The sequence below is a fragment of the Ornithorhynchus anatinus genome, chromosome 1 (genome assembly GCF_004115215.2).
Source record: "Ornithorhynchus anatinus isolate Pmale09 chromosome 1, mOrnAna1.pri.v4, whole genome shotgun sequence".
Classification (NCBI taxonomy): Eukaryota; Metazoa; Chordata; class Mammalia; order Monotremata; family Ornithorhynchidae; genus Ornithorhynchus; species Ornithorhynchus anatinus.
Genome location: NC_041728.1, coordinates 173524863 through 173536045, shown reverse-complemented (window position 1 = coordinate 173536045; position 11183 = coordinate 173524863).

Below are 11183 nucleotides of genomic sequence, written 5' to 3'. Positions count from 1 at the left end.
GTACCTCCCCAGTCTCTTCTTTGTTGCTCATGAGATCACAAACAGTCACTAAAAAAGCAGTTTGTTGTGGACTCACTACAAAACTGAGTCCAACCTGATTATCTTGTATCTATCTCCACCATTAGTACAGTGCCTGGAACAAAGTAAAAGCTTAACAAGTACCTCAGAAACAAACAAAAAACAACCAGTTATCCATGGCACTTGTTGTAAAGTCAATTTTGTTTCCCAAGGTCACACAGCATAAAAGTAGCAGAGCTGAGATTAGAAACCAAGTCCTCTGACTCCCATGTCTGTGCCATGCTGCTTAGGTGACGAAGAGGTGCTGAGAGGCAGCTGTGGAAATAAAAACTGAAGAGACTAGAAATCAACTGGGGAAGGCTTCTTGGATGAGATGTGATTTTAGGAGGGCTCCAAAGATGGGGAGAGATATAATCAGTCAGATTAGAAGAGGGAGGGAATTCCAGGCAGGAAGAAGAACGTGGTCAAGAAGAGGCCAACAGTTAGAGAGGCAAGAACAAAGCATAATGAATAGAGTGCAAAATACAAGCTGGGGTGTAGTGGGAAAAAGTGGATAAGTAGGATGGAGAGAGCTTAACCTGTTGATACTTCATTCATTCACTCAATCATATTTTTTGAGTTGTCACTGTATGCAAAACACTGCACTAAGCTCTTGGGAGAGGACAATATAACAATAGATACATTTCCTGCACACAATGAGCTTACAGTGTACTCGGCAGAGGGAAGGGACACACAGACATTAATATAAAGAAGTAAATTACAGATATGTACCTAAGTGCCGTGGAGCTAGGCCAAGGGATGAATAAAGGGAGCAAGTCAGGGTGACAAGAAAGGAGTGGGAGAAGGGGAGAGGAGGGCTTAGCCAGGGAAGACCTCTTGGAGGAGATGTGTCTTCAATAAGGCTTTGAATCAAGGGAGAGTAATTGTCAGATACCAAATGATGAGGTCTTTCTACTTGATGCAGAAGGGAATGGGTAACAATTGGAGGTTTATAAGAGGTGGGAAATGTCTGCAGAAACTTTCAGAATAGTCACCTGGGCAGCAGAGTGAACTGTGGACTGCAGAGGAGAGAGACTGGATGCAGGGAGGGCAGTGAGGAGGCAGTGAGGCGATAGTCAAGCCGGGATATGAAAAATGCCTGGACCAGCTCGATGGTCATTTGGTTGAAGGGGCAGATCTTGGAAACTTTGCGGAAGACAAGCAGACAGGATTTGACAGGAGTCTGAATCCAGAGTGGACAGTGTGAAGGAGCATGGCGTAGTCAATAGAACACGGGCCTGGGAGTAAAGTGGTCATGGGTTCTAATCCCAGCTCTGCCACTTATCTGCTGTGTGACCTTGGGCAAGTCACTTCATTTCCCTGTGCCTCAGTTTCCTCATCTGTAAAATGGGGGATTGAGACTGTGAGACTGGAACAGGGGCTGTGTCCTAACTAATTTGCTTATATCCACCCCAGCACTTAGTACAGTGCCTGGCACATAGTAAGCTCTTAACAAATACCATAATAATTGTAATTATTATTATTATTATTATTATTAAGGACAGTGCCAAGGATAAGTGCAGCTTCAGGATTGGTGAGGAAGATGGGACTCTTAAGTGTAATTGTGCAGGACAGGGTTTGATCGGGAAGATGAGGAGGCCTAATGAAAACAGTACAGGTGTGGGAGTCAGAGGACTTGGGTTCTAATCCCAACTCTGCCACTTACTGTGTGACTTTGGACAAGTTACTTAACTTCTCTGTGCCCCAATTTCCTCAACTGTATAATGGGGGTTCAATACCTGTTCTCCTTTCCCCTTAAACAGGGATTGTGTCCAACCTGATAAACTTGCATCTACCCCAGTACTTAGCACACTGCTTGACACACAGTAAACATTTAACAAATACCATTAAAAAGAGCATATTAAGCTCAAGGTGCTGGTGGGTCATCCAAGTAGAGATATCCTGGAGGCAGGAGGAGATTTGAGACTTCGGAGAAGGAGAGAGGTCAAGGTAAGCAAGGTAGAGGTGGTTGGAGGTGAAGACATGGGTGAATAAGATCACCAGGTGAATGATTATAGAGGGAGAAGAGAAAGAGGCCCAGAGCAGAGTCCTGAACAACTTCCACATTTGAGGATGAGAGATCAAACATGAGCTCTTGAAAAACACTGCGGAATGCCTGAAGACTTAAGGGAGGCACCAGGAGAAAACTGTATCATATGAAGATGATCAAATCAATTCTGCCAACACACTTATTTCCTTGATCTAACTGCCCTCTTCAAGTAACTGTTCACTCGTCCCTCTTTAGGTAGCCTGAATCTCTTCTTCAATTGTCTTGTATTGTGGTGTGGCTTTCAGATTCCCCATTTCAGCTCTAAAAACACACATTCTCATTCATATTTTCTCTCTCTCTCATCCAGTGCATCAATTTCCCTGGTTTTGAATTGAAGGGGGAACCTCCTTACCATTTTATCATTTCAGAATTCAAGGAATGAAAGGCTAGATCAGATCGGTTTTTCTGTTCTTATCCAGTTGAGCCTCTCAGGACAGTGAGCTGGGATCCCTCTAGGTATACAGAATTAATCTCGTCTCAGAGCTACAGTGGTTGAGGTGCTTTGCTTATTCTCCTTCTATACACGCACACATACACACACACCTCGCTCTCCCCCACCTCACCTTGGCCCTCCAGCCTTACTAGAGTTTTGGCACCATCCTCTGTTCCAGTCTGAGTTAAATTTTACTTTCACCCCTAGGAGTGAGCCTTGGGTCTACTTTCTCCATCAGGGGAAGATAGCAAGTATTACATCAGGCTCCCTCAAGTTCTCTTCCCTGGAGACCTCTGGCTGAAATATTAATCAATTATTAATAATAATAATAATGGTATTGGTTAAGTTCTTACTATGTGCCAAGCACTGTTCTAAGCCCTGGGGATTGGGGTGGGGGGAGCGGGTGTAGTGAATACAAGGTAATCAGGTTGTCCCATGTGGGGCCCACAGTCTTAATCCCCATTTTACAGCTGAGGGAACTGAGGCACAGATTTGCCCAAGGTCACACAGCTGACAAGTGGCAGAGCCGAGATTAGAAGCCATGACCTCTGACTCCCAAGCTCAGGCTCTTTCCACTGAGCCATGCTGCTTCTAATTGATCAATCAGTTAGTGGTATTTACTACATGCTGACTGGAATTGGGAGAGTTTATTAGAGTTGGTAAACATAATCCCTGCCCTCAAGTACCCTATAGTCTACTAAAATGAACTACAGCTAGTGGAAGCCACAGAATATAAAAGTTTATAAATAAATGCAGTACTCAGGTGTGGGGGGTAGATGAAATGACCTAATAAATTTGGGGAGGAGGCCTCAAATACAGAGGCAAATTAAGAAAACCTCTCCAGGGTAGTTCCTTTGCTCTACCCAATGGCCTCCAGAAGAATGCGTTGGAAGCATCTTGGCTTGAATTATGTAGAGTTGGGTCAACATGGAATAGCAGGCACAGTCCTAGCTCACTTTGCATTAATTCAGCGTGGCTAAGTGGAAAGAGCATGGGTTTGGGAGTCAGAGGTCATGGGTTCTAATACTGGTTCCACCACCTATAAGCTGTGTGACATTGGGCAAGCCATTTCAGTTCTCGGTGCCTCAGTTATCTCATCTGTAAGATGGGGATTAAGACTGTGAGCCCTAAGTGGGACATCCTGATTACCGTGTATCTACCCCAGCACTTAGAACAGTGCTTGTCCCATAGTAAGCACTTAACAAATACCAACATTATTATTATTATTTATTGATCACTTACTGTGTGCAAACCTCTGTACTAAGCAGTTGGGAGAGTACACTGCAGCTAAAAACAGACATATGCCCTGCCCACAACAAGCTTTCCTTGGGGAACCCTGGTTCACCCTAAAACCCAGGGGGATCCTGGCTCACCATGCATCCTGGGGAGATCCAAACTGACACTGCCTGCCCCCTCAAGGGAACCTTAACTCACCTTGTAGCCCAGGGGAATACTGGTTCAAGCAGAACCCTGGGAGGACACTGGCTCACACTCTGCACCCTGGGGAGACCCCATTTCATGCTATACCCCAGAGGTACCCCACCTCACCCTCTACACTAGGGAGAACGCAGCTCATCTTCCAGCCTCATTTCCCACCTTACCCATTTCCAAAGCCCAGGGCTCTCAAAGACAGAAGGCCATTTCCATCCATGACCACCCAGGGTGAGGCAAGCTCAGTCACCACTCTCCACCACTGCATAGTTCTCCATTCTATCCAGGAACAGTGTCTCTGCACAGCTTTTGGAGCGGACAAAAGCAGCCACCACAAACCAAAGACCTTAGTGAAAGCTTCAGCCGAGAGACAAACACAAGACATCCTGTCCCACTGATTATTCTTTAGGGGCAAAAGGAAAACTACTCTCTCCCTTATCTCCCTAATTGACTACAGCTGTAAAAGCAAGAAACCAGTAGGGCTTGCAGATCTGAAGGTCAGAATTCTCTGTCCAAGTTCCCGGTTGGTTAATTCCATGAGGGAAGAGTGCCTTGGATGTGGGAAGCTGCCCTGGGGGACTGTGACCGATTCAGCGCCTGAGGTGAATTCATCATTTCCCTTTGAGGGGCGAAATCTTTTCTGGGCAAAGGGGCTTGGGTTATGATGTTGATGAATCTCATTTGTTCATTCATTCACTTGTATTTACTGAGCGCTTACTGTGTCCAGAGCAGAGTACTAAGTGCTTGAGAGAGCACAGTATAAAAATAAGCACATTCCCTGCCCACAGTGAACTCACAGTCTAGATGGGGAGACATCCTTACAAACAAATCTCCAAAACCCATTGTCCTTCACCTATGATGGAGGAGGAAAACAACTCAGTTAGGAGTCAGAAGACCTGAGTTCTAATCCCAGCTCCATCCCTTGTCTGTGGGGTGATGGTGAGCATGCCACTGAAGCAGTGTGGCCTAGTGAAAGGAGCATGGGCCTGGGAGTCAGAAGCCCGGATACTAAACCCAGCTCTGCCAATTGCTTACTGTGTGACCTTGAGGTGGTTACTTAGTGGAAAGAGCCTGGGATTCAGAGTCAGAGGTCATGAGTTCGACTCCCGGCTCTGCCACTTGTCAGCTGTGTGACTGTGGGCAAGTCACTTAACTTCTCTGTGCCTCAGTTACCTCATCTGTAAAATGGGGATTAACTGTGAGCCTCATGTGGGACAACTTGATTATCCTGTATCTACCTCAGCGCTTAGAACAGTGTTCTGCACATAGTAAGCGCTTAACAAATACCAACGCTATTTTTATTATTAACTTCTCTGTGCCTCAGTTACCTCCATTGTAAAATGGGGATTAAATATCTGTTCTCCCTCCTACTTAGTCTGTGAGCCCCTTGTGGGCAGGGAGTGCATCCGACCTAATTGGTGGCTATCCCAGTGCTTAGAACAGTGTTTGAACCAAATACCATAAAAATACCTTGCACTTGGGAGAGTACAGTATAACGAAGTTGGGAGACACTCTCTGCCCACAGTGAGTTTATAATCTCAAGGGGAAGGAAGGTATTAATAAAAATAAATTATGGATATGTACATAATTGCTGTAATAATAATAATGTTGGTATTTGTTAAGCATTTACTATATGCAGAGCACTGTTCTAAGCGCTGGGGTAGATAGAGAGTAATCAGGTTATCCCATGTGAGGCTCACAGTCTTAATCGCCATTTTACAGATGAGGTAACTGAGGCTCAGAGAAGTTAAGTGACTTGCCCACAGTCACACAACAGACTAGTGGCAGAGCAGAGATTCAAACCCATGACCTCTGACTCCCAAGCCCAGTCTCTTTCCACTGCTTCTCTGTAGGGCTGAGGGAAGGGTAAATAAAGGGTGCAAATCCTAGTGGAAGAAGAGGAAATGAGGACCTCGTCGGGGAGGGCCTCTAGGCACCTACTTGATCACAAAAATCAACACAATCAGGTCTGAGCTCCCCAAAGTCACCCCTCCCTCTCTCCCCTCCTCCCCACCAACCCTCTCCCCTACTTTTCCATCCTTCCCTGCAGTATTCTCAGAGGAGATCTCCTCCCTCCTCGCAAGTGCCACCCCCTCCACCTGCACCTCAGACCCCATTCCCGCTCACCTTTTAAAAAACATCGCCCCTGCCCTCCTCCCTTCGTTAACTTCTATTTTTAACCACTCAATCTCCAAGGGCTCCTTCCCCTCTGCCTTCAAACATGCCCACGTCTCCCCCATCCTAAAAAAATCCTCTCTCGACCCCACTTCCCCTTCCAGTTATCTCCCTATCTCCTTACTACCCTTCCTTTCCAAAATCCTAGAACGAGTCATCTACAATCGCTGCTTGGAATTCCTTAACTCCCATTCTCTCCTGGACCCCCTCCAATCTGGCTTCCATCCCCTCCACTCTACCAAGACTGCTCTCTCTAAGGTCACCCGTGACCTCCTTCTTGCCAAATCCAATGGCTCCTACTCCATTCTAATCGTCCTTGACCTCTCTGCTGCCTTTGACACTGTCGACCATCCCCTCCTCCTCCATACCTTATCTCACCTTGGCTTCATGGACTCCATCCTCTCCTGGTTCTCCTCTTATCTCTCTGGCCGGTCATTCTCGGTCTCCTTCGCAGGCGCCTCCTCCCCCTCCCATCCTTTAACTGTTGGAGTTCCTCAAGGGTCAGTTCTTGGCCCTCTTCTGTTCTCCATTTACATTCACTCCCTTGGTGAACTCATTCGTTCCCACAGCTTCGACTAGCATCTCTACACAGATAACACACAGATCTACATCTCTGCCCCTGTCCTCTCCCTCTCCCTTCAGGCTCGCATCTCCTCCTGCCTCCGGGACGTCTCCACCTGGATGTCGGCCCGCCACCTAAAACTCAACATGAGGAAGACTGAGCTCCTCATCTTCTCTCCCAAGCCCGGTCCTCTCCCAGACTTCCCTATCACCGTGGATGACACGACCATCCTTCCCGTCTCTCGGGCCCGCGATCTCGGTGTCATCTTTGACTCGTCTCTCTCGTTCACCCCACACATCCTATCCGTTACCGAGACCTGCCGGTTTCACCTTTACAATATCGCCAAGATCGGCCCTTTCCTCTCCACCCAGACGGCTACCTTACTGCTACGGGCTCTCGTTATATCCCGGCTAGACTACTGTGTCAGCCTTCTCTTTGATCTCCCTTCCTCCTCTCTCGCCCCGCTCCGGTCTATTCTTCACTCCGCTGCCCGGCTCATCTTCCTGCAGAAACGATCTGGGCATGTCACTCCTCTTCTTAAACACCTCCAGTGGTTGCCTATCAACCTCCGCTCCAAACAAAAACTCCTCACTCTAGGCTTCAAGGCTCTCCATCACCTTGCCCCTTCCTACCTCTCCTCCCTTCTCTCTTTCTACCGCCCACCCCGCACGCTCCGCTCCTCCGCTGCCCACCTCCTCACCGTCCCTCGGTCTCGCCTATCCCGCCGTCGACCCCTGGGCCACGTCCTCCCGCAGTCCTGGAATGCCGTCCCTCCTCACCTCTGCCAAATTAATTCTCTTCCCCTCTTCAAAACCCTACTTAACACTCACCTCCTCCAAGAGGCCTTCCCAGACTGAGCTCCACTTCTCCCTCTACCGGCCCCACCTTCACCTCTCCGCAGCTTAACCCTCTTTTCCCCCCATTTCCCTCTGCTCCTCCCCCTCTACCTTCCCATCCCCTCAGCACTGTACTCATCTGCTCAACTGTATATATTTACATCACCCTATTTATTTTGTTAATGAAATGTACATCGCCTTGATTCTATTTAGTTGCCATTGTTTTTGCGAGATGTTCTTCCCCTTGACTCTATTTATTGCCATTGTTCTTGTCTGCCTGTCTCCCCCGATTAGACTGTAAGCCCATCAAAGGGCAGGGACTGTCTCTATCCGTTGCCGACTTGTTCATTCCAAGCACTTAGTACAGTGCTCTGCACATAGTAAGCGCTCAATAAATACTATTGAATAAATGAATGAATGCACATAGTAAGGACTCCATAAATATGATTGATAAACTGATTGATTGTGACCAATGTAGATTTTGCCAATGAGTTGAAAACGGGAATGAGTAGAAAGGCCAGTTCAGTTGTAAATGTCCCTTCCACTCAGTAGTCATACACTTACAAGCAGAATCCTAGTCCCAAGGAGGATCTTTTTGTTACCTCCTTGTGGGGAGGGTACCTGCCTACCAACTCTGTTGCATTTTACCTTCCCAAGCACTTAATACAGTGCTCTGCACATAGTAACTGTTCACGCAGCGTGGCTTGTGGAAACAGCACAGGCTTGGGAGTCAGAGGTTGTGGGTTCTAATCCCAGCTCTGCCTCTTGTCTGCTGTGTGACCTTGGGCAAGTCACTTCATTGTGCCTCAGTTAGTTCATCTGTAAAATGGGGATTAAGACTCTGAGCCCCAGGTGGGACAACATGATTACCTTATATCTACCCCAGTGCTTAGCACAGTGCTTGGCATATCCTGAGCACTTAACAAGTACCATTACTATTAAGCGCTTAATACAGTGCTCTGCATATAGTAAGTGCTCAATAAATATGATAGAATGAATGAATACAACTGATTGACTGACTGTGAATGGTTGTCCTTCCCTCTGGCAAATAAGATGCCTCAGGGCCAGAAGATGCTCAACCCCTATTTTCCCTCTGCTCCCTTTCTGCCTCTAACTCTTCTGTATTGTACCCTCCCAAGCAATTAGTAAAGTGTTCCACACACTCTGCACACAGTAAGAACTCAATAAATACCACTGATGGACTTGCTAGGATTGAGAAAAGGAAACATAAAGGACTCTGAATGATGGTTCACTCAGCAGTTCTCAGCGTGGCCTAGTGGAAAAAGGTTGGGATTTGGAATCAGAAGACCTGGGTTCTAATCTCAGCTCCACCACTTCCCTGCTGTGTGATCTTGGACTAGTCACTTAACTTATCTATGCCTCGGTTACCTCTTCTGAAACATGAGTAAGCCCGTCAATGGGCAGGGATTGTCTCTATCTGTTGCCAAATTGTACATTCCAAGCACTTATTACAGTGCTCTGCACATAGTAAGTGCTCAATAAATACTGTTGAATGAATGAATGAATGAATGAATGAGAGCTAAGACTGTGAGCCCCATGTGGGTTGTGGACTGTGTCCAATCTGATTAGCTTTTACCTATTCCAGGGCTCAAAACAGTGCCTGGCATATAGTAAGAGCTTAACAAATGCCATTTAAAAATCTCTCTGTGTCTCAATTTCCCCAACTGTAAAATGGGGATTCAACACTTGTACGGAGTCCCATGTAGAACAGGAACTGTGTCCAACCTGATGATCTTGTGCTTAGACTGTACTTGACTTTCATATTCATTGAGTTCTTACTGTGTGCAGAGCTCTTGACACACAGTAAAAGCTTAACAAATACCATTTTTTTAATGACATATTCCAGGGGAAGCAGTGTGACTCAGTGGAAAAAGCACGGGCTTGGGAGTCTGAGATCATGGGTTCTAAACCCGGCTCCACCGCTTGTCAGCTGTGTGATTTAGGGCAAGTCACTTAACTTCTCTATGCCTCAGTGACCTCATCCGTAAAATGGGGATTAAGACTGTGAGACTTGTATCCTCCCCAGCACTTAGAACAGTGCTTTGCACATGGTAAGCGCTCAATGTTTAGACTGTGAGCCTTTGTTTAGACTGTGAGCCCGTTGTTGGGCAAGGATTGTCTCTGTTGCCGAACTGTACATTCCAAGCCGTTAGTATAGTGCTCTGCACATAGTAAGCACTCAATAATACAATTGAATGAATGAACAAATCCCATCATTATTATTAGAGAAGCAGCTTGGCTTAGTGGAAAGAGGCCGGGCTTGGGAGTCAGAGGCCATGGGTTCTAATCTTGGCTTTGCCACTTGTCTGCTGTGTGACCTTGGGCAAGTCACTTAACTCCTCTGTGCCTCAGTTACCTCATCTAAAAATGGGGATTTAAAAATGTAAGCCCTATGTGGGACAATCTGATTACTCTGTATCTACCCCAGTGCTTAGAACAGTGCTCTGCACATTGTAAGGGTTTAACAAATACCATAATTATTATTATTATTCCAGATTGGCCTGGATTAGAGATTTACTTTCCCCCTTACCAGCATCTATCACTAGGGGTCCTCTTCCATCCAGATGCTTGCTGCTCTCCATCAAAATGCATCCTTCTGCTTGCTAAGGAATACTTTTAGCTGAGGCTTTTCTAGCCCTTCTTCAGGTTTCCTTTTCCAAGGCCCCTCACCACTGATTGTGGTTAAACCCTGCAGGAAGAGTCAGTGGAGCCCCAGCCCCAACTGCAGAAGCTTTGCCAAAGTGGTTGCTCCAGTTGAGGGCTGAGATGTTGGCATCATCTTGGGGTGCTCCGAGACAGTCCTTACTGTCGTTCGGGTCTGCGGATTTACCCAGACCTTAACTAGCGCTCGCCTCGGTTTGTGCGTACGCAGATAGGAACGTCAGATTGGGACAGGGACAAGCCTCTCGCAGTCTGGGGACTTTCCACTGGGAAAGACGGTCTGCAGAGCGGGGAGATGGCCATGTGGCCTAATGGAAAAAGTACAGGCCTGGAAGTCAGAAGGACATGAGTGTTTATCCTGGCTCTGCCACTACTTGTCTGCTATGTGACCTGGAGCAAGTCACTTTACTTCTCTGTGCTTCATCTGCAAAATGGAGATTAAGACTGTGGGCCTCAATCCTCTAGACTGTGAGCTCACTGTGGGCAGAGATTGTCACTGTTTACTGCCATATTATACTTTCACAAGAACTTAGTACAGCACTCTGCACATAGTAAGCACTTAATAAATACAATTGAATGAATTGAATGTATGTGAGCCAGAGACTGTGTCCCTCCTGATTACCTTCTATCTACCCCATTGCTTTCTACAGTGTCTGGCACATAATAATGTTCGTATTTGTTAAGCGCTTACTATGTGCGGAACACTGTTCTAAACACTGGGGTAGATACAGGGTAATCAGGTTGTCCCATGTGAGGCTCACAATTAATCCCCATTTTACAGATGAGGTAAGTGAGGCACAGAGAAGTTAAGTGCCTTGCCCACAGTCACACAGCTGACAAGCCGCAGAGCAGGGATTCAAACCCATGACCGCTGATTCCCAAGCCCGGGGCTCTTTCCACTGAGCCACACTTAACAAATACCATGAAAAAAAAAGCAGCATGGCCTAATAATAATAA